This window comes from Bos javanicus, chromosome 19 (assembly GCF_032452875.1).
Source record: "Bos javanicus breed banteng chromosome 19, ARS-OSU_banteng_1.0, whole genome shotgun sequence".
Classification (NCBI taxonomy): Eukaryota; Metazoa; Chordata; class Mammalia; order Artiodactyla; family Bovidae; genus Bos; species Bos javanicus.
In genome coordinates this window covers 20,517,137-20,540,714 of record NC_083886.1, presented here as the reverse complement: position 1 = coordinate 20,540,714, position 23,578 = coordinate 20,517,137, and the positions used below count along the sequence as shown (strand labels likewise).

Sequence of the window (23,578 nt, the reverse complement as noted above, 5' to 3'; positions counted from 1 at the left end):
ACACACCACAAGGAAAGACCCCAGGTGCCACACTGAGATGCGGAGCAGCCAAACAAACAAACAAATAATAAAACCATTATAGACAGCAAATGTTTGAATCAAGGCCTAACTGACTGCAAAATTTGTGCTCTTTCCTCTCATCAAGGAGAGGGGAAACCCATCCAGCTCTGAGTACTCTGAGCCACATGTCATACACAGCCTGAAGCAGACACATAAAACAATGGCACATATCCCTGGCCTCAAGTGGCTTGTGGAGTGACTGACATGAAAATAAGTTATTACTGGGAATTGCCTGGAAGTCCAGTGGTTAGGACTCTGCTTACACTGCTGAGCCCGGAGTTTGATCTTTGGTTGGAAAACTAAGACCCCACAAGCCACGAAGAGTGGCCGAAAAAAAAAAAAGACGAAAAGAAGTTATTGCAATGCAATACGATATGGACCAGCATAGAGAAAGCTCAAAGAGTTATGGGACCAGTGGAGAGATGGGGCAGGGGAGCAGACAACCCACATCAAATGATTCATATAAACTTGCAGCTCTTGAGAATCTAAGTTGATTTGCACTGATTTTTATTAGCAAACTGTGTCTAATTTAACACGAGCAATGTTGCGGTCAGTCAATCCATGGTGCTATAAATCTTAGACTCAAGTGTCAAAACAAAACCTGATGAAGATACCAACTATGAGTCATTAGGGCAATAGTCTGGGGACTCTGTGATGCCTGGGGGCTGGGGCCACATCTGAAGCCCGGCATGTGGCCTCTGGTATCTGGCCTTGTCCCCTCTCCCCATCTTTGGTCTTGTGTGAATATTCTTCCATCTCCAGGGTTGTGGAAAAGAAATCTCATGGCTCTTTAGAATGACTCCAAAAATTAGAAATAAACAGATACCCCCAGAGCACCAAGAAGCTCATCAGTGGTTTGGACAAACCCTTGGTGGTGAGAAATCCTTCCAGATGATAAAATGAGAACGTCACAGGAAACCCTTGGTAAGAACAACACAGAGAGCAGGATGCTTAGATAATGGTCCCTGGGCAGAAGCTTTTATTCAATCCATGTGTCTTCTTCTTCAACAATGCCCTTCATCAAAATGCAGTTTTGACATCTGTGCCCCTCATTCCACTGAGAGAAGCCATTTGGCAATGGCTTCATTGGCTTCAAAAGCCATTTGGCATCAGGGAAGACCAAAAGCAAGTGGACGTTGCCCTTCACAACACAGCCCTCCCCCTCTCCCTGGGGTGGCCTCTGTTCTCACCCACACGTGTGCGTTTTCCCAAGGCTGTGATGACTCAGCAGTTCTCTCCAAAGTAGAGATTCCAGTATCTGCTTGATTTGGGGGTGGAGGTGGTATTGATGACGACAAAGACAAGCCTAGGAACCCGATCCCCAATCTGACTACAATGCAAAGGCGGATTTTTTTTTTTCTTTTATATACATTTCCTCCCCACACACTTTAAGTTTCAGTTTCTCCAGCATAAGAACTACATTTATTATTACAAACTATTTGCTAGCGCTTTACAAGATGTCCAGGGCTTTGTGTACTGACTCCACTCAAAACAATTCAGCAAGGAGATGCCGCTAAGCCTGTTTTATTGAGGCTCAGTGACCTCACGCTATGCAGCTTAATAAACAGCAGGCGCCACAACCCAAACCCAGGTGTGTCGAGTCCCAGAGCACCTTCAGTTATCCCTCACTGTCACTCATGAACTTGGGCAAAGCAGTTACCCAGGGGAAAATGATTTTTTTTTTTCAAAGTAAATTAAAGGAACTAATTTCTACCTGCTTTCTGAAAAAAAAAAAAAACTAAAACAAAAACCTGTATTGTAAATGGAAGTCCTTTGTCATTGGCAAGTGAAGGAACCCCCTAAATAAGAGAAATAATAGGTTCAAATTCATGGTCTTAAAAAAAAAAAAAAAAAAGAATGAAAAGAAAAAGCTTTCCTTTATAGCTTTGAATGAGCTAGAAGGGTTGTCTCCATCTCCTGAGGCTGCAGGGATCAGTTCATCCCACGGGAATAAGGGAACAGGGTCTGCTTTCCCTTCCCCCTGTGCGCTCTCTTCATGCTCCAGTTCAAACCAGGGGCTGGCTAGACAAATTGAGGAGGGGTAGGGTACGGAACCCTTTCCTGGGATAGAAAAGCCAACCCAGGGTCCCGCTTGTACAGGAGCTGCCCAGTATCTCCCAGGACAAGCATCACTTTCTGGGGAGTGAGCTGTGTATGTCTTCAGTGAAATGGGAGTGCTCAGCACACCAGCATCGCTAGGATTTCTGACTGTTTCTTCTGCTTTCTAATCCCTCCTCCCTGCAAAGTTGGATCATTAAAGTGGGGAGAGGGAACCACCCTGTTCTGCCTAAAAGCTGCAGTCAGTGACACTATCCACCAGTTAGCAGGTTATCTGGTAGAGTTAGGGTCTCAAACACACAAGCCTCAGGATGAGGTTTCAGAAAAAAAAATGAAGTATGTGAGCATGTTGCCCCTTGATCTATCTTTTGATGGAGATAAAAGTACTAGAAGGGGCTTTCCAGGTGGTGCTAGGGGTAAAGAACCTGGCTGCCAATGCAGGAGACACAAAAGACATGGGTTTGAACCCTGGGTCAGGAAGATTCCCTGGAGCAGGGCATGGCAGTACATACAATACATGGCAATACACTCCAGTATTCTTGTCTGGAGAACCCCATGGACAGAAGAGCCTGGCTACATCCCATGAGGTCACACAGAGTCAGACATGACTGAAGCAACTTAGCACACACGCAGAAGTACTAGAAACGCTTCTCTTGCCTCTTTACTAGACAACAAGAATCTCAAGGACAATGCTTATCAGAAACCCACTCTCGCTCTCTCTGTGTCAGGGGGTGAGGAGAGGCTATGAGAGGGGCTCCATATCATCTTATAAAGAAATCAGAATTTTTATTTTAAAACAGCTGATTTTTATATGGTGGCCACTCATGCAAATCTGTGCAGACCAATCACATCAGAGCCCCCAGATGACAGCACAGAAAGCCCAGCAGCAAGGGGCTTGGGCAACACATCAGCGGGTAGCCAGGCCTTCTCAGCCAGGTGCTGCCATGGCTCTGGGACCCCACCATGAAAGCCAAGTGGGCCCTGGCCTTCCAACTCCTATGAGTTTATTCAGAAAGTAATATTAGTCACTTAGTTGTGTCTCTGTGACTCCACAGACTGCAGTCCATCAGGCTTTTCTGTCCGTGGGATTCTCCAGGCAAGGATACTGGAGTGGGCTGCCATCCCCTTCTCCAGGGGACCTTCCCGATCCAGGGATCGAGCCTCGGTCTCCTACGTTGCAGGCAAATTCTTTACTATCTGAGCCACCAGGGACCCAAAGTTAATCCAATTGAGAAGGGACAGTCCATGAGGGAAGTGCGCTGGAACCAGGCAAGCCAGGATACAAAAAGATGCCTCCCCTGGCCTCTGCTGCGCCTCTGGCCAGTCAGGCTGGGCTAGTGGCTGTGCCGGCCCCGGGAGGGGCTCTGACGTCTCCTCCCATCAAGACTCAGGCAATGCCCCCACCAGCAAGCCTCACACGTGGATGTGATCCTCCTACTCAGACACAAGCACAGCCAAGTCTGGGTTAGGAGGCTATTTCAGACCAGGGTAATTCATGTATAGTTGTCCTGCGTAATCTCTAAACCGAAAGCAAATTAGGGAATGAGTGTTACCACCTGCTGAAGGTGAACTCACGGGCTCACTGACAACCCAGCAGGCGAAGCCGCCCGGAAATGCTCTCAGGTCTGAGAGGCCCTGAGACTGTGGGAGGGTCTCTCACCCGCCTGGAGGCACGTGAAGATGCCAAGTTGTCTCAAGCCAGGCGTCCAGGCCCTGGAGTTCTGGAGATGACAGGCTGAGGATCCACACTGCTTCAGGAATTAATGTCCATCCCACCCCAGCTTCCGTGTAAAGAAGAAAATATGGGAGGGACTTCCTGGTGGTCCAGTGGCTAAGACTCTGTGCTCCTAATGCAGAGGGCCCAGGTTCGATCCCTGGTCAGGGAACTAGATCCCACGTGCTGCAACTAAGGCCCGGAGCAGCCAAATAAATAAATAAATACTTCAAAAGAAGAAAAAAATATGAACTAGAAACCAGGAAGGGAAGACGTGTTGTCTGACCCATTGTTGGAGATGCCCCAGTTCCACCCAGCCCCGGGTCAGCACGTGAGCGTGGAGGCGGGCAGCGGGGCTGTGGGACAGGGCACACTGGCTCCCTGCCTCTCTGCCTGTCCCCTCGAGCCACAACTTACTTCTCCCGTAGGTGACATTAAGTTATGCTTTCTGATAATAATTAGAGGGCAGGGCCAGTGGAGCAGGGAGGTGACTCCCAGTCTGTGATCGTGAAACTGCTGGCTGTGTTCTCAGCAGCAGAAGGCGGGGTCGGGCTCGGGTTCGCCCAAGCACGCTGCCCCTCCCCTCCGCAGCTGGCAGCGACTGGTGTCACAGGCCCGGCTGGGTATCAAATGGTGTCCCAGGACTTACCAGCAGCCACGGGGCTGCCTGGGGTCTATACTTAGCAAACGGTGCCGGCTGACATGGAGAGCTGTCCCCCTGGCCATGGCCAGTCAGGCGGGCTGTGGAAACGCCAGGGACTTCACAGACTCCGAGTGGACCACGTGCCACAAGAATCCATGCAGCTCAGGACGTAACTGGGATGAAGATCTGGCCTGAGGGAAGGCCGAGAGGCAAGCCCACACTTGGGGTCTCCTTCTGGCATTGAGTCTAGTCCTGGAGCATAGCACGGACCGGTCACAGTGGTAACTGCCTCAACCAGCACATCCAGCACGCATGCTCCATCGACCAAACCTGGATTTCTGGTGGGTGGGCAGACATGTCCCCAACTGGCTTGGCTGGGGCTTAATTCAAGAGCCGGGATCCTTCACCTCAGATGCTTTCCCAGGAGCTGGTCACAGTAGAGAGGCCAGAGGTGGACTCCCAGAGCCCTGTACACCCCTCTGTGGCCGGCGCAGCAGAGACAGAGGAGCAAGGGGTTCTCTAGCAGCCCAGGCGGGGAGCCCACTTCTCTCCAGTTGGCAAGGGGGCACCTGACAGATGTTCCTTCCTGCCTTCTCACCACCACTGGTGCCGAGGGAGAGGAAGGGGTGAGACTTGGATAATAATAGCTGGATATTCTAGGAAGCACAGGAGGGGCTGAGGCAGTGAGGGGCCTGGGTCAGGCAGCCTCCTGGGGTTTCCATGGAGATCAGCAAATAGCTTAGGGATACTGGCTTTGTCTCTGAACCATGTCTGGACCTAGTCACTATCCCAGTTCTGGGAAATGAGAAAAAGCCCCTCCTGGGAAAAGTCACCCTGATAGAGAGGGCTTCTCTCCATCACTTCCCAGTGAAAGAGGGGTCAGATTTGGTCGGAACTCTACCAACCTTGGGCCAGTCCCTGCCCCTCTCTGGGCTTTGGTTTCATCATTTATAAAGTGAGTAGGTCCAGTACTCTTGCCTGGAAAATCCCATGGACGGAGGAGCCTGGTAAGCTGCAGTCCATGGGGTCGCTAAGAGTCGGACATAACTGAACGACTTCACTTTGACTTTTCACTTTCATGCATTGGAGGAGGAAATGGCAACCCACTCCAGTGTTCTTGCCTAGAGAATCCCATGGACAGAGGAGCCTGGTGGGCTGCCGTCTATGGGGTCGCACAGAGTTGGACACGACTGAAGCGACTTAATAGCAGCAGCAGCAGGTTTGGCTAGATCAGGTCACTGTCTCTCAACCCTGTCAGCAACCTGGAATCGCCTGGGAGGCTTTAAAAAAGGATCCTGGGACTTCCTTGGCAGTGCAGTGGTTAAAACACCTCATTTCCACTATGGGGGAGTCGGGGTGGGGGCTGGGCATGAGTTCAATTCCTGGTTAGGGAACTAAGATCCCACATGCCAAGCAGCAAAGCAAAAAAAAAAAAAAAGGATCCTGATAACCGGGCCCCACCTTACATCAATTGAATCGGAACTTCTCGGGGGTGAGAACCATGAGGGCAGACAAGCTGTGGGGCCTTAAGTCTGGCCAAAGTAGTCCAAGGCAGAAAGGTCTAAGAAAGTGGGGCTGGCCAGGGCAGGGCAGCACCCTGGGGGCTTGATCTCCCACCTGTCCCTTCACGAGGCCTCTGATCCTTCAACTCAACCACAGCCCAACCCAAGCTCACAAACATCCCAGGAGATGCACTCTCCTGTACTCTGGTGCCTCCCTCCCTCCCACAAGGCGGGGTGGACGTTTGCAGAGCAGGGAACCTGGCGGACTCTTCAGGGAGTCTGGCCTACACATCAGAACATCTGGGATTGAAAGAGGGCGCAGTAGTGGGATAGGGTGTGGAGGTGGAGGGGTGCAGGTCAAAGAGGAGGAGGTGAGAAGGGGGCCAAAACAGGGTGAGCAACGAGCAGTTACTACTCAGCTCTTGGGTGCCAGGCACTCTGTTAAATCAACTATAGAGGCCAGGACAGGTGATCCTCATAAAAGCCTGAGATGGGTGACAAGGCTCAGAGAGGCTAGGCAGCTGGCTCAAGGTCACACAGCCTGTTTGGTGAGGCTGAGACATGGCCATCTCCACCTCTTCACAGTCAGTTGGCTCTGCCTGCACTGGTGCCCACTTCTCTGCTCTATAATGTGGGATCCTTTTCCCAGGGTAGTGTCTTCTTGGCATCACAGGTCCCATCTGGTTTCCAGGCTCCACACTGTGCCCTCCTTCCATGCCAGCTGGGGTGCACTCTGGCTGTGGGGTTAAAAGCAGCTGCAGGAGGCCTCTGGCGGGGGCGGGGGGGAGGGCGGTTCTTCTCTCTACAGGACTTCTGAACCCCCTTAGCAGTCCTGCCAGGCCCCTCAGTCCCCCTCCTGCCCTCTGGAGGAGGCGGGTGCTCTCCGAGTCTGCCTGAGACCAAATCTCTAGCTTCCGACAGCATCTGCTCTCACCACGGCCACCACCATCACCCCAGGGGGCTGGCCTCACCCTCCTGGTAGGCCTGTCTTGGGGCTGCCTCCCAGGTCCCATTCTTCCTCCCATAAACCCTAGGCATCTTGCAGGAATTGGCACACTTTTTCTGAACAGGCCATAGAGTATCTTCATCTTTACAGGCCATATGACCTCTGTCACAACTGGTCAACTCTGCTATCAGAGCTCCCAAGCAGCCGCAGACAATATGGAAACACATGGGTGTGGCTGGTGCCAGTAACACCTTAACTATGCACACGGAAACATGAATTTCATTTAATTTTCACACGTCACAAAATTGTTTTTGTTTTCCTTTTCCTACCAGTTACAAACATGAAAACCATTCATAGCTCCAAAGGCTGTACAGAAACCAGTAGCGGGCGGGACTGGGTCCACAGGCTGAAGTGGGTCATTCAGCCACTCAACAAACACACACCAGCTATGCTGGGCCCAGAGGAGAGACAAGGCAGGCCCACATTTTTGTCACCTTTCTCTGTATCTTCAACACACGTTTCCAAAACCAATTCTCCTGCACGCTGTTTGAAAACCGCCGGATACTTCCAGCATTAGAGAAACACACACACACACACCCCATAGGTCTGGGGCTGTGTGCTTTCCCCCATACATACTACTCCCAAGATGGAGAGAGATGGGTGGGCTTCTATAGCAGGGGGTTCTCTTCCCCCAGGATGCTCCCTGACTGTCGGAAAGAACACAATATTGTCCATTAGACTCCACAGTAAAACGCAAGTCAAAAATGGAATACTCTAAAAGGGGCTCACTGGCTACAAGAAAAAGAACATTCCAAAGTAAGACTGGGGTCAGGGTAGGACATGGGGTGGGTGTAACACCAGTCAAAAGAATACACGAGCCCCCTTGGGTAGGGCTTCCCCAGTGGCTCAGTGGGAAAGAATCTGCCTGCAATGCTGGAGCTGCAGGGGGATGCAGGTTCAATCCCTGGGTCAGGAAGATCCCCTGGAGAGGGGCAAGGGCATGGCAACCCACTGCAGGATTCTTGCCTGGAAAATCCCATGGGCAGAGGAGCCTGGAGGGCTTCAGTCCATGGGGTCAAAAAGTGTCGGACACCTGAGTGACTAACACTTCCTTAACTCCTGGGTGATGTTTAGGGAACTGGCAGATGGGGTGGGGGGAGGTCCCTTCTGGCACAAGCAGGGCAGTGTGGAGGGGCCACAGCTGGGGCAGCTGGGGGTCAATGGTCTGTCGCCATGAGCACCACTCGAGGGCAGCAGCTTCCCCAAGCCTGTAGGCCCTCATGGCATCCCTTGTTGACACAGCAGATGGACGAGCAGGGTGGCAGTGTAGACACTGGCCAAGCCAGCAGCCGGGTGAAGAGGAGGGCTTCCAGGGAGAGGGTAAGCATGGGACAGACCATCTCAACAGGGACACTTCTGAGATGGGAAGGGGCAGATGTGAGAGGCTGCCCAGGATGACAGCTCTGGCAAAGTGGGATGCTCAGCGATCCTCAGTAGAGAGTACAGGGAGCAGGGTCTGCTTAGAAATGCACCTCCCCGTGGGGAGCCCCAGCTCTCCAGGGCGTAAAGGCACCGACAGAAACACAGAGGGGTCAGGCATGGCCATTGTCTGTAGCCGGCTGGTCCCCAACATCTCCCCTTCCAGTTCTCCCCTGTGCAAACATACCAGTCAAGACAGGGTTCCCAGACAAGTCTACTCCCTCTCCTCCACACCCGCAGTGTGAGAACTCTGAGTGCAGCCAGTGAGCCCCTTACCCAGCCCCATGCCAGACTGGCTAGCCGGCAAACTCAGGGCCCAGTGATTTCGCTCAGGGCCCTGGCACATGCCCGGCCCCAGCCGTGGAGTCTGACCCTCCTGTGAGGCCAGGAGACAAATCTCAGATCCCTCCCTCCACCAGAGGGGCACATCCCAGTGTTCAGTGCAAAGTCTGTCCTTTGGGGCCATGGGTCAAGGGCTGGGGTGGGGTGGTGGGAGGGATCGGGGATAAGCCACACTGCAGGAAGTGAGCGCAGAGCTGGAGACCTGAGAGGCAGGCTGCTCCACTCACGACAGAGGCCCATTGTTTCCGAGCTGCCCCATGAGGTCCAAGCAGGAGACTGAGATCTCTTGGGAGACCCTGGAAGGAGGCAGCCCCCTCTCTGTAGTTTTCCAGAAACTCTGTAAACAGCTCCTGGCCCATGGCAGTCACAGAGGACTCAAGCCAAGGAGACCATCGCCAGAGCCATCAGGGGCTGAGGGCAAGAAGGGGCCAATGCGTATTCATGAGGCTGGGAAGACAGGAGAGAAAGTCTTCCTCCACCAAGATCAAAGGCAGAGGACACTTGAGGGTGTGCTAAGTCACTTCAGTCTGACTGTTCAGTGTCTGACTCTTTGCGGCGCTACGGGCTGTGCAGCCCTCGGGGCTCCTCTGTCCATGGGATTCACCAGGCAAGAATACTGGTGTGAGTTGCCAATGCCCTCCTCCAGGGGAATCCTCCGGACCCAGGGATCAAACTCGTGTCCCTTTTGTCTTCTGCATCGGCAGGTGGGTTCTTTACCACTAGTGCTACCCAGGGACCCCTCAAAGGACCCTTAGAGACATTCTAGTCCAATACTCATTTTACAGAGGAGGAAATAGAGGCCCAGAGAGGGGAGGGGACCTATCTGGGTCACCCAGAACAATAGGATCAAGGCGTTGCCAGTGACTAACACCAGGATTTATCAACCCCTGGTGGGCATTCCTTACCCAGATATAAAGCTTTCATTCCTGCCAACTTTTCTGAGCTGCTCTAAGAAGGTGAGCCAAGAGGAAGACTTCCCTGAGGTCTGCCCTGAGAATCTTTTCCAAAGGTGCTGACCTAAGGGACACCACGCTATGTGCTCAGCTCATGTGTCCAAAGCCCCGTGGAATCGGAAGCAGAGGGGTTCTTGGCTAATGGCCTCACCCTGGCAAGTCCCTAAAGTCTTGGTGGCTGAGAAGATGGGGGATGGGCAGAAATCCCTGCTCTTGCTCATCCCGACCCATGCCCACTTTAGTGACACACATTTTTCTTCTTTTTGTAAAGAAGAAGCAAACCCTACATCACCAGCTACAGCCAAACACCCAGGTTCTGAGCTGAGCTCTAAGACCCACCCAGGGCTGTGGCACGTTGATTCTCACCCAGCTTCTTGACCTGCCTCTTTTCACAACCAATCCAATCATCAAATAACAACTCCTTGTACTACAGCCACTCGTGCAGTGGCTTGGGCACGACTGCTTCGTTGTGAAGGAAAGTGGAGTTCAGAGAGATTAGGTTACTCACCTAGGACACAGCAAGTGAGCAACGGAGCCTGGGTTAGACCCTGGTTCGTGTACCTCCAAATCTAGCACACACAGTCTCTACACAGCTGGGCCTCCTCTTATCAGGTTGACCAGAAGCGCTGAGGCAGGGCTGGGCCTGCCCATACAACTCCAGTTTCCTAAGCTCCCAGAGGAAGAAGCTGGCTCAAAACAAGTGTGTGCCCTGTTCAAACCAAAAACACAAATGGGCCCCAAACCATTCACCAGGAGAATGGGGAAAAATCTATTTCAGTCAGTGCCCGATGGGTCCCCACCAGCCACTTCACGGCAAAAAAGAAAGCAAATGAAATCCTATGAAATGGAATGCACATTCTACCCTGATATGCTCATTCTTCCTGAAGTGTTCTATAAGACGGCAAACTGAGGACCCGGAGCCCAGCCAAACACACCCCCTTCCAGGCTCTCATGGAAAGGCCACTTGATCCCAGACCCCAGTGCCTACCTCGCAACCCTTCGGCCGGGGCTGGTCCAGGCTCCGTGCCTCGCGCAGCACCACGGGAGGTGGGGTCCCTGAGCCCCGCGTAGCCTTGGCCGGCACCCAGCTCCATAGGCAATGCATGACGAGGGGCCTGAGTCCAGGGTCCCCGGCAGCCCTGGCCCCTGGTGTGGTGTCCCAGGGAAGGACAAGGTAGGGAGAAGAGTTTCTGTTTTCATGACTGTAGTGAACAGTCACTGCAGCCAAAAATAGTCTGTGCCCGGGCACTGGGGAGTCAGCACATAGCTCCCGGAGCAGGTGCTGGGTGTAAGACACGCAGGTTCCAGCCGGCCTTGCTGCAGGGGGCCGGGTGTCAGGCAGGGGGCCAGGCACCCAGGGTACCTAGGATACAGGCGGCAGACAGAGAGGTGCTCCCTGCCTCCCAGCCCTCCTCCAAAGATTCCGACTTGAGTCAACAAGGAGCATGATCATCCCCCCTCTTCCAATGAATCATCTGGGGAAGCCCCACCCCTGCGTGAACTCCAACTGCTCCCACTGCCTCTGCGGTTCTCACAGATCTGGGGCTGGGTGGTTTAGACACCCGTGGGAAGAGCTATCAGCTATCAAAACTCAGAACCGTATGCCAAAAAGGATGCACTTGACTATGCGTAGATGGGGGGGTGGGGAAGGTCTAAAGTTATATGGCTGGCTAACAGTGGCTGGTGGGGTTGTGGGGGGACTTTTTTTTTTTCTTTTTTTGAGCTTCTCTGTATCTTCAAATTTTCTTACAATAAACATGGGTCATTAGATTTAGAAAATGTTACTTTTAAAATGAAATTTTTAAAAAGAAAAAATGTTCAGGATCACAGAGGGAATATACAACATGGGCCCATCCATGAGAATATAAAGTGTGTGTTTTGTATGTCTGTGTGTGTGTTGTGACCTTGGCTTTGGAGCCAGACTTCCCGGGTATGAATCCTGGCTCCTCCACTTACCATCTAAATGACCTGGGATAAGTGATGCTGTCAGTTTCTCTATCTCTAGCCTATGGAAGTGTCAGTCGCTCAGTTCTGTCCAACTCTTTGTGACCCTATGCACTGTAGCCCACCAGGCTCCTCTGTCCATGGGATTTCCCAGCCACGAATACTGGAATGGGTTGCCATTCCCTTCTCCAGGAGATCGAACCTGGGTCTCCTGCACTGCAGGCAGATTCTTTACCATCTGAGCCACTAGGGAAGCCTATCTCTATCTTATTTTGGAGATATAAGCATTGCCTCTTACTACAGACTAAACATGTGTTCTCCCCAAAATTCATATGTGGAAACTTAATCCCAATGTGATGGTGTTAGTAGGGTCTTTGGGACGTCATTAGTGTAGAGCCCTCAGTTTGGGATTAGTGCCCTTATAAAAAACACTAGAGAGCTGCCTGGTCCCTCCCATCATGTGAAGACACAGCAGAAAATGGTCATCCATGAACCAGGAAGTGGATCCTCACCAGACACAGTGTCTACTGGCACCTTGACCTTAAGACTTCCTGGTCACCAGAACGGTGAGAAATAAATTTCTGTTGTTTATAAGCTGCCAAGCCCACTCTATGTTATTTTTGTTATAGCAGCTGGAATGGAATATAAGACATCTCCCCAGAAGCTTACTGCGAAGACTGAGAGAGACTCTCCACGTAAAGCTCACAGCTCAGTGCCAGGCACATTGGCAACACTTGCGAAACAATCATAGTATAAATTCTCAAATGGATGACATTTAAAAAGAAGAAAAAGAAAAGAAAGATCAACCAACAAAGAATGCCAGCTGAAGGAAAGGTACCAAAATGTTTCCAGAATTTCCTCTTGGTTTTAAGATTATGATGTAAACCATCAATAAACAGTAGTATTGTTTTCTTTAATTTCTATACTTTTCATACTTTGAAAATGGATATTTGTGTAAATTATTGGCTATTAAGAAAAAACAAAAAACACCCTGAAAAGCCAAGAAGCAATCATTACCTCTGTGTAGGGTTACAGAGGACCTATTTTCTTTGCTTTTGTATACTTTCTAAAATAAATATTTTTTATTTTCACAGTGAAGAAAATGAGGTGTTATTAAAAGCAAAACCTGGGACTTCCCTGGTGACGGAGCAACTAAGCATGCGTGCCCCAACTACTGAAGCCCGCGTGCTGGAGCCTGTACTCCACAAGAGAGGCCACTGCAATGAGAAGCCCTCACAGCCCAGTGAGGAGCGGCCCCCACGCACCGCAACTAGAGGAAGCCCAACAAAGGGATGAAGACCAGTGCAGCCAAAAATAAATATTAATTAAAAAAAAAACTGGGGAATAGGCTCACCTATTACATCCTAGATATAAGATCTCTAAGGACTCCCTGCCAGAGTCTAGGCCTTCGATGACACATCTCTGAGCCTGAGGCCCGTCACCTCCTATACCAACAAAGGAGTTCTACTCACTGTTGGGAAAAGCAGGCACAGTGGCACCCAGAGATCCCCCCAGGGGAAAGCCAGGTGAGCCAGCCCCATGGAGAGCCCCTGGTGAGGGTGAGGGTGGGGAGCTGCAGTAGCAACAGTTGGGAGTGAGTGTGTGCTTGTGCATGCTTCTTCTGTCAGCAGGGTGGTCTTTCCTCCAAGACACATTTCCCAAGTGCAGGTGGCATTGATCCTTCAGGCTCACCATCTTTCTGCCAAAGGGCTGAACCAATGACCTAATTTTGGCCAATGGGAGTTCTCTGTCTTATTAGCTCTGTGATTGGTTCTGATGTGAGCACATGACTAAAGCCAAGCCAATCAGAGCCTTCCCTGGGATTTTTCACCCACAGTTCTAGGGTAAGAAGCTCTTAGTAGCCAATACTGCTACTCTACTGAAAAAAAGTGAGGCTTAGCTCCTGGTGCCCTTCAAGCCTGCCACGTGGAGTGGGCCTGTCTGAGAAGTGTGCTCTAAAGGCATCATCTGAGCTTCTGCATCCAGACTTCCCTGGACTTTTATTACCTAGGCTGATAAAAGACTATTTTCTTCAAGCCAGCTTGTATTGGAACTTGCTACAGAAAAGTTTTAACTAGTTGTAGGAGAACATAATAGCTTTTACTTAGTAAGGGCTTACTATGTGCCCTGGTACCATGTCATTCTCCACCTATTTATCCATCCATCCATCCACCCATAATCAATAGACAGCTACTGAACAGCCAGGGTGGGCCAGGCACCTTACTCAGCACAGAGGATACAGCAGCGAACAAAATATATAGTCTCTTTCCTTTGGGAGCTTATATTCTATCAAGAGACAATAAAAAAACATATTCAAAAATAACTAAAATACGTAATCGAGATTCGTGAATAAGTGCTAAAAGGAAATAGCATACTGAGACAAAGTGGTGGCTATGGGGGCGGGGGGCGGGGTGTGCATCTAATTTTAGATGGGATAGCTTCTCTGAAGAGCTGACTTCTAAGCTCCCATCAGAGGATGAGAAGGTGCTAGCCATGACAGTATAGAAATTTCCAGACAGAGGAAACAGAATACACAGAGGCCCCGGGCTATGACAGGAAATAACCTGACCTGTCCTAACATGAGGGGACGAGTGAGAAGGGGCAGCAGGAGACACAGAAGGAGGCAGACGCGAATACTCCAGAGCCTTGAAGGCCATGGTGAGGGCTTTGGATTGGATGCTGAGTGCAACAAGATACCAGTGAAGCACCCTACTCAGAAAAGTGAGGGGGTTGTGCTGGGGCTTTAAGAAGAATCACGTAGGAATTCCCTGGTGGTCCAGTGGTGAAGAATCTGCCTTTCAATGCAGACGACACAGGTTTGATCCCTGGTTGGGGAACTAAGATCCCGTATGCCACAGGGAAACTAAGCCCTCAAGTTGCAACACAACTCAAGGTGGTGAGCCCGTGCACCCCAACTAGAAAGAAGCCTGAGCACCGCAGTGAAGAGCCTGCATGTTGCAGAGCCAACACAGCCAAACAATAAATAAAGAAATATTTTAAAAAGAAGACAAAGGTCCGTATAGTCAAAGCTATGATTTTTCCAGTAGTCATGTATGGATATGAGAGTTGGATCATAAAGAAGGCTGAGCATCAAAGAAGTGATGCTTTCAAATTTGTGGTCCTGGAGAAGACTCTTGAGAGTCCCTTAGACAGCAAAGAGATCAAACCAGTCAATCCTAAAGGAAATCAACCCTGAATATTTATGGGAAGGACTGATGCTAAAGCTGAAGCTCTAATACTTTGGCCACCTGATGCAAAGAGTCGACTCACTGAAAAAAGAGCTTGATGCTGGGAAAGATTGAAGGCAAAAGTAGAAGAGGGTGAGATGGTTAAATAGCATCACCGACTCAATGGACATGAATTTGAACAAACTCCGGGAGACAGTGAAGGACACGGAGGCCTGGCATGCTGCAGTCCACAGGGTCACAAAGAATCAGACATGACTTAGTGACTGAACAACAATAAAAAAAAGATGACGAAGAATAAAAATCACTCTTGACTCATGAACAATGAAACGGAGGGAAGGGCAAGACTGATACAAAGAGCAATGTAGGTACTAATGCACAAATCCATGAAGTAGCAAGGACTAGGGAGGTGGCAGTGGTGAAAAAAGAGACATAGATGGATTGGGGATATATATTTGGAAATAGAGCTAGCGAGATTTGCTAGTCAACTGAATGTCAAGGTGGAGGAAGCAGAAGGAATTAGAAATGACTCCTCAGTTTCTAGTTAGAGCAATCGACAGACTAGTAACAGGCTCAGAAAGGTAAGGGTCTTATCCAAGATCACACCATTGGCAAGTGGCAAAGTGAAGCTTATATCTGCCTCCCAGCACCAGGGGCTAGGCTGTCTAATTCCAGGGGTCATGCCCTTAAGCAATCTTGCTTTCTAATTTTGTTGCCTGCTCAAAGGCACAGAGCTGGAAGCAGGAGCCAGTGAAACTTATATGCTGATTTTTTTTAAAAAGGAAGAGCAATGAAAGAAGAGACTTTTTCTTTAAGGTAATTAAAACAGTGTAGTGTTGACACAAGAATTTCCCAATATCTAGCTGGGCAGATCTGTTCTAGAGCAATCTTGCCTTTGAGGCAGTCCCCACAGAAGGCAGGCCTCAGGAGCCAGTGGCCCTGGAGGAAGCGACAGGCACACAGTCTTGCTCAAGTCTGCCTGTTGCCAATGGAAACCAAAGGCAGCTCAGCAACCCCAGGCCTCAGCAGCCCCCAAAGACCTCCCCAGAGACCCCTGCAATTCAACTTTCACTAGCTCAGATCAGAGAGTTCCTGAGACCAAAGAGACCAAAATTTTTGGATAATCTCACTTAGCTGCAGTCATTCATCAAGAACACTTCCTACATGCCAGGAACTGGAGACAGAGCAATGAGCAAGACACCCAGGTCCCGGCCCACGTGGCACTTCCAGTCTCGTCGGGTTTTGCTGGACTTGGTAGCCCAGAAATCTAAAAGATTGAGGAAATGAGCTCACTGTAAAAAATGCTCAACCAGTACAGGCTGAGCAGAGCAGTCATCTCATGATTTTTCAGATATCTAGGAACCAGGTCAACTCTTCTTTTAAGCTTCACTCAAAGCTTAAAAGAGGGCACTTTGGCTCATGATCAAAAAAATAAATCACTTCATCCATGGAAGAGGGTGATGTCTGCAAGTCTTGTAAGGACAGGAACTCATGAGCAGTGCCTAGATCAGGACCTGACTCACAACAGGAGCTAAGTGCATGTTCACTGGGCGAGCGCATGCGTGGATGAACAGGCGAAACGTGAGCAGGCATCCTCTGCTCTGCATCCTGCCGTGTTTCATCCTTTCCTCCCTGGGGACCCATCACCATGGTTATTTGGAGATGAGTACATCCCACCACCCTGTAAGCCCCTCAGGGCAGACTGTACTTTGTTCATCAAGGAATCCCCTGCAGTAATGAATCTGGGTACCTGGCACAAGGTAAGTGATCATGGGATGTCAAACAGGTGGTTGGAAAGGAGAGAAAGAAGAAGGAGATTGAGGAAAGGAAGAAGGATGGAGGGATGAAAGAAGAGAAAGGAAGAGTGGGGAAGGGGGGAAAGGAAGGCTGGAAAAAAAGAGAAAAGAGACTGAGAGAGAGAGGAAGAGGGCAGGGGGAGCAGGAAGGGGAGTGGAGAGGGAGGAAGACTGGAAGAAAAAAAGATCAATTCAACCAGGCAACTACATACAGTATCCTTACCCCAGGCCAGGCTATTCTGGGTCAGAGGTCAGAGGACAAAATCTGTCAGGGAAAGGAAGCCTGGCTTTGGAGTCACAAGAATGTGAGTTTGAATCCTGACTTGGTTATCTGCCTGCTGTGTGACGCTAACATGTCACTCAGCGTCTCTGAGCCTGTTTGCTCAGCTATAAAGTAGGGATCCTAGTGTTTCCCCCAACCCCCATCCCAGGGATTAAAGAGGATAGTAGCTATAAAGTGCTCCCTTATAGTTTTCCCTCTTCCTTCTATATCTGGCTTTAGGTCTTCTCCTGACTGGTTGGGTGATGCCCACAGGCCAGTCCACTGGCCAGGGCTCCACTTGCCAGCCACACTGAGCTGGTACTGAGATCAGTGCCAGAGATCTCAACTCCTCTGTATGGAGGCAGCCCTGGGCCCGTAGGACTGACAGCCGGCCCAGATCCTGCAGGCGGCAGGGTGAGGGTGTGGGCCGCATTCCAAGGATGCTCCCAGCTGCCAATGAGCAAGGCAGTCAGGATGGCGGGGCCTCGGGCTTCCAGAGGGAGAGGGTAGGGACGGGAAGAGGGCGGGAGGAGAGGCAGGATTCATGTCTATTAAAGCTGAATCCAGGAGCCAAATACCCACTCATTCTTCTGGTCTAATCTTCTACAACCTCCCGCTCCACACGGCCTACCTCCTGGGGCCCACGGAGCTGCAGCCACTCCCAGCCAGTGGGAAGCCAAGATGGTAGCAGAGGTCAGGCAGCTTTCTTCTCCATCCCCAAGAGAAGACCTGACTTTAGACACGGGGATACAAGGAAAGAGGAAGCGGGAGCCACCACATAAACCCCTTACCGGACCCGCCTGCATCTTCAATTCTGAACACACCACCAGCAAGAGCTTGTTCAAAGAGCCTGTGGACCGTGACTGCAGCCCTGGAATCCAGCCTCTGCATCCCCCACGCTCCCTGCTAGCACTGGGCCCAGCCAGCGCTTGCCACTTCCTTTAACAACTTCCAACAGGGAAATTGCCAAAGGAAAAAAAAAAATGGCTCCATGCCAGCAGGCTGTGAAATCATTTCCCCAGCTGCAGCCAGAACATGAAGCTGTGATTTTTAGTTTTTAACCTGTACATGAGGAAGAGGGTGGGAGGAGGGCGGAAATAATCACAGTGTGTGACTCTAGATGCCCAGAGAAGGGGCCCTGCCTCTACACTCACTCGCCTGCCCACTCCCTCATCTTAACGACCCCCAACCATCCAGATCTGCTCAGGGCAGGCGCTCCTACTCCTCACCAGTAGGGGCACCATCTCACCTTCCACCCCCCCCACCCCATGAACCCAGCCTCCTCAGTAGGAGGAGTTCTGGGTGTGTGTGTATCAGTTGCTCATGGACTGCAGTCGCTCAGTCATGTCTGACTTTGCAACCCCATGGACTGCAGCCCACCAGGCTCCTCTGTCCATGGGATTCTCCAGGCAAGAATACTGGAATGGGTGGCCATGCCCTCCTCCAGGGGATCTTCCCGACCCACATATCGAATCCATGTCTCCCACATTGTGGGCAGATTTTTTTTTACCGTCTGAGCCACCAGGGAAGCCCAACTACCAAGGAAGTCCAGGAGGAGATCTACTTGTCTTCAAACAACCCTAAAGTTCTCTCTCTTCCTGTCTCACATATACACCCTTCCATGATCTCTCAGGTAAAAATCCCAACCCTTACACTCCATTCATGGAGGTTCCCATGAACCAACCCTGTTTCCTCACCTATTCCTTCCAGATCTTTGCAAATTCTTCCTGGCAAGGACAGCACAGCTCTGTCTACCCCAAGGTCTTTGCAGTTTCTGTTCCCTTCCTGCCCATCTAGCTGCCCACTAGCACCCACGGTGAGTTTGCCCACCGGCTCCCACGGATCCCAGGCTGGCTTCCATCTGGGCACTCAGCACCGGCTGTTGACCGTGCCTCTCCCCAGCCTGGGAGCTCCTGGCCCTGGGGAGAGAGCGATTAGAGTCTCGGCTCCCAGCACAGGACCCAGACCTGCACTGCTCCATCACAGCAACAGCCAAGTAGCTATTTATATGAAAATCCAACATGACAGGGGCTTCCCTGGTGGCTCAGACAGTAAAGAATCTGCTTACAATGCGGGAAATTCAGGTTTGATCCCTGGGTCAGGAAGATTCCCTGGAGAAGGGAATGGCAAGCCAGTCCAGTATTCTTGCCCGGAGAATTCCATGGACAGAGGAGCTGGCGGGCTACAGTCCATGGGGTTGCAAAGTCAGACGTGACTGAGCGACTTACATACATACCGACATGACAGAATAAAATTTAAATTACGGTTTCTCTATTGCACTATACATATTTCAAGTGCTCCCTGGAGCAGCAGAAAACCCCAAGAGACTGAAGAGACAAGTCCCATCACACAAAAACCACATGTGGCTGGTGGTTACCATGGTGCATAGGGCAGAATGGAATGCTTCTAGCACCACAGAAAGTTCTGTTGGATGGTGTCACTCTAGACAAAGGTGTGATGGTTGGGTGAATAGATAAAGGCATCTCCAGAGCTGCCTGTCTCCAGCATCCGAGGAGAAAGGGTCAGGGGTCACACAGGTCAGAAGGGCCCGAAGCAGGCTCTGGAGCTGGAGAGGGCTGGGGTGTGTCCCTGGTGGGAAAAGAAGGGAGAGTGAAGAGTCCCTTCGTCCACACCAGGACCCCAGGGGAGCCACACTGCCCTGTGGCCACTTCCATGTCCAGCCCCTCTCTTCATACAGCAGAAAGGCGTTCTTTCCTGGAGACTGTATGACCACAAACTGGTGACTGAAATCTTAAAGACAAAGCTGAAATAATGTTTAGATAACTCTAGAAGGACAAACGGCTTCCCAGGTGGCAGTAATGGAAAAGAACATGTCTGCCAATGCAGGAGACCTAAGAGATGTGGGTTCAATCCCTGAATAAGGAGGATTCCTCTGGAAGAGGGCAGAGCAACCCACTCCAGTATTCTTGCCTGGAGAATCCCATGGACAGAGGAGCCTGGCGGGCTATGGTCCATAGACAAAGAGTTGGACATGACTGAAGTGACTTAGCACACATGCGTGGAGAGGGATGCAGCCCGGGAAGGAGATTTTGAAAAGGAAGGAGGAGGTTATGCATGGACACAGGGCTACACACACATACAGTGCAGGTATTTTTCTGAGAGAAAAATCAGAGCCCTAGTCACGAAGCCATGAAGGGTCAGGAGCAACAGAAAACCCCAAGAGACTGAAGAGACAAGTCCCATCACACAAAAAGCATTCCCAGAGGCCTCCGGGAGCAGTCCTGGCAAAACCGTCTTTAGGGTGTTCACTGCACCAGTGCACCCCCACAGCTCAGCATAAGGAAATGCCAGGCTTCATGGATTTGGATCTTTTCTCCAAAAACTGAACAGAAAAAAGACAGAGACCCCGTTTTCAAGTCTGGCACCCCCAGCCTGCATCCCACTGTGACTCTTGCTCATTCCTCAGTCACTTTTCACCAGCAAATACATGCCAGGGCTTCCCACATGCCAGGCACCACGCTGCCTGGCACACAGCTTCTACTGGGCACAAGCTGATACCTTCTGGAGGGCTCCAACACAGCCATTCCTGAAATACTGAGGAGAAACCCAACTTCTTCCTATTCTATTGCTAAAGAAGAATGAAGTGGGCGTCCCTGGCGGCTCAGTGGCAAAGAATCCGCCTGCAAATGCAGGAGGCAGGGCTGGGTCTGGGAAGACCCCACATGCCCTGGAGCAACTCAGCCCACGCACCACAACTACTGAGCCTGTGCTCGAGAGCCCGGGAGTCGCAACTCCTGAGCCCACGTGCCGCAACTACTGAAGCCCGTGCGCCCTACAACCCGTGTTCCACAAGTGAAGCTGCCTCAGTGAGAAGCTCTGAGAAAGTCTGCACCTAGAGAAAGCCTGCAGGACCCAGCACAGCCAAACAAGTAGATAAATAACTTTAAAAGAAAGAAGAATGAGGTGGGCTTGCATGGACCAACACAGAGATGAAATTCAAACTAAACACCTCAGGATGATACTATCCTATGATCCCATTTTAGCATCTTATATATATTAAAAAAAAAAAGGGGGGGGAACAAATTTGTATGTGAATAAAAACAATGTGGTGAGACTTCCCTGGTGGTCCAGTGGCTAAGACTCAGCTCTTCTAAAGCAAAGGGTCCAGGTTCAATCTAGATCCCGCATGCCACAACTAAATGAATACATGTTTAAAGAGAACAACATGGTACCCTGGATTGGAACCTAGACCAGGAAGAGGACAACAATGGAAAAACTGGTGAAATCCAAATGGAATCTGGAGTGTAATTAGTAGTTATAAACCAATGCCATGTTCTGAGTTTTCACAAATGTACCCTGGTAATATATGATGTTAATGACAGGGGACGCTGGGTGAGGAGTGCAGACGGGAACCCTGCACGGACTCTGCAACTTTCCTGTAAATCTAAAACTATTCCAAAATAAAACATTCATTTAGGAAAATAAACAGTGGTTTCTCTGACATTCAGAAGTCAAAGGATTCTGTCTGAGTTCAACTGTGGAAAGGGGTGTGGCTTTCATGCCATTTGGAACTTTGGTTTCTGAAATGTGCGCCTGCCTACCTAGGTGGCGCATCACTTTGTCAGCAAAGGTCCGAAGAGTCAAAGCTATGGCTTTTCCAGTAGTCATGTATGGATGTGAGAGATGGACCATAAAGAAGGCTGAGCATCAAAGAATTGATGCTTTCAAACTGCGGTGTTGGAGAAGACTCTTAAGTGGGACAGCAAGGAGATCAAACCAGTCAATCTCTAAGGAAATCAACCTTGAATATTCATTGGAAGGACTGATGCTGAAGCTACAATACTTTGGCCATCTGATGCGAAGAACTGATTCATTTGAAAAGACCCTGACGTTGGGAAAGATTGAAGGCAGGAGGAGAAGGGGGTGACAGAGGATGAGATGGTCGGATGGCATCATCGACTCAATGGGCGAGTTTGAGCAAGCTCCGGGAGATGGCGAAGGGCAGGAAGGCCTGGCATGCTGTAGTCCATGGGGTTGCAAAGAGTCAGACACGACTGAGTGACTGAACAACAACCTATTCTAGAACCAATTCTGGCTGTAAGCACATAGGATGCATCAGGGCCTAGCAGAGTGGAGTGGGAGCCGGTCAGAGTCCACACAATTGGTGAGGTTAAGAAACATGGAGTGACAGCCATTAAAAAGAATGAAATAATGCCATTTGCAGCAACATAGACGGACCTAGAGAGTGTCATACTGGGTGAAGGAAGTCAGACAGACAAGGAGAAATATCAGAAATAATGTATGACATCCCTTGCATGTGAAATCTAAAATGAAATGACACAAATGAGCTTACAAAACAGAAAGAGACTCATAGACTTAGAAAACAAACTTATGGTTGCTGGGGAGAAGGGATAGTCAGGGAGTTTGGGATGGCCATGTACGCACTGCTATATTTAAACTGGATAACCAACAAGGACCTACTGTATAGCCTGGGTGGGAGGGCGGTTTGGAGGAAGAATGGATACATGTATATGTTTGGCTGAATCCCTTCGCTTTTCACCTGAAACTATCACAACACTGAAAGTTGGCTATACTCCAGTACAAAATAAAAAATTCAAGAAAAAGAAATATGAGTGGCCTTTTGCTCATCAGGGAAGACTGCACGGAGGAGGTGACAATGGCTCTGACACTACAATGATGTCCAAGGGATAAGCCTAGGAAAGAGCACCCCAGGGAGCAAGGGAGTGGGTGCAAAAGTCAGACCAGAGGGAGTAAAGGGGAGGGTTAGTGAAATGAGGTCAGAGACAGGCAGAGGTCAAAGTGTGTGAGGCATCTGGTGTTTATTCGGAAAGAAATGGGAAGCCCTGGAAAATGACGTGGTCCAATTTACATTTCTTCATGCTGTGTGGAAAACGGAATGAAGCAGGTCAATGATAAAGTAGGGAGACAGTTCTGGGGCTGCTGCAGGAGCTTGGGCGAGAGGATGGGGGCCTGGACCATGGTGTAGGCAGGGAGGTGGAGGGGTGAGGGGACATGGAGGGAGGGGCACGCGTCTCCACTATATCTTGAAGTAAAACACGGAGCAACCGGAGACACTCCTGCCATCTCACCCCAATCCCAGCACCCACACACAGCTGCTTTCTGCTCAGACTCTGCCCCAGTGCCCTCCGCCAGGGAGCATCCAGGCTCCCAAACACACCTGGCTCGTGGGCTCTCTAGCCTGCCTGAACCTGTGCACAAATGAGCTCTCCCCTCATTTACACCCAGCTCTGACTATTACAGATGACTTTGTTTTTTGATTGCTTTTTAAAAATATTTATTCATTTGGCTGTACCAGGCCTTAGTTGCAGCACGTGGGGTCTTCTTTGGTTGCAGCATGTGGGATCTAGTTCCCCAACCAGGGATCGAACCCCGGGTCCCCTGCATTGGGAGCATGGAGTCTTAGCCACTGGACCACTAGGCAAGTCCTCACGCGTGACTGTGATTCAGACAACACTTAACTCAGGATCCACAACACCTCTGGGCCCGGCTGGGAGACCCCTGTCCCGGCTGCCACCAGAGGGCTCCCTAGAGGCCAAAAAGCTCCTGCAGCCTGCCTCCAGGGTCCTAGCTTCTGCCCTGGGCACGGCTGGCTCCTCTCTCAAAGACGGACATGGGTGAGGCTGGGTCTCCAACATATTTCATATCTCTGCAGATCTGAGGGAAATCCCTCACGGAGCAAAGCCATCTGCCA

General features: G+C 50.5%; 1 protein-coding gene, 1 long non-coding RNA gene and 1 other non-coding gene across 5 annotated transcripts in view; 2 read left to right on the top strand and 1 right to left on the bottom strand.

Moving 5' to 3' along the window:
- The window catches only part of KSR1 (kinase suppressor of ras 1), a 161,864-nt gene that overhangs the window by 46,215 nt on the left and 92,071 nt on the right, over window positions 1-23,578 (bottom strand). The window lies entirely within an intron of this gene.
- On the top strand, window positions 3,932-4,004 carry TRNAR-CCU (transfer RNA arginine (anticodon CCU)). Its single transcript has one exon. It is a non-coding gene; the product is annotated as a tRNA-Arg (tRNA).
- Window positions 12,015-12,978, top strand: LOC133231842 (uncharacterized). Its single transcript, XR_009731254.1, has 2 exons — window positions 12,015-12,475; window positions 12,736-12,978. It is a non-coding gene; the product is annotated as an uncharacterized LOC133231842 (long non-coding RNA).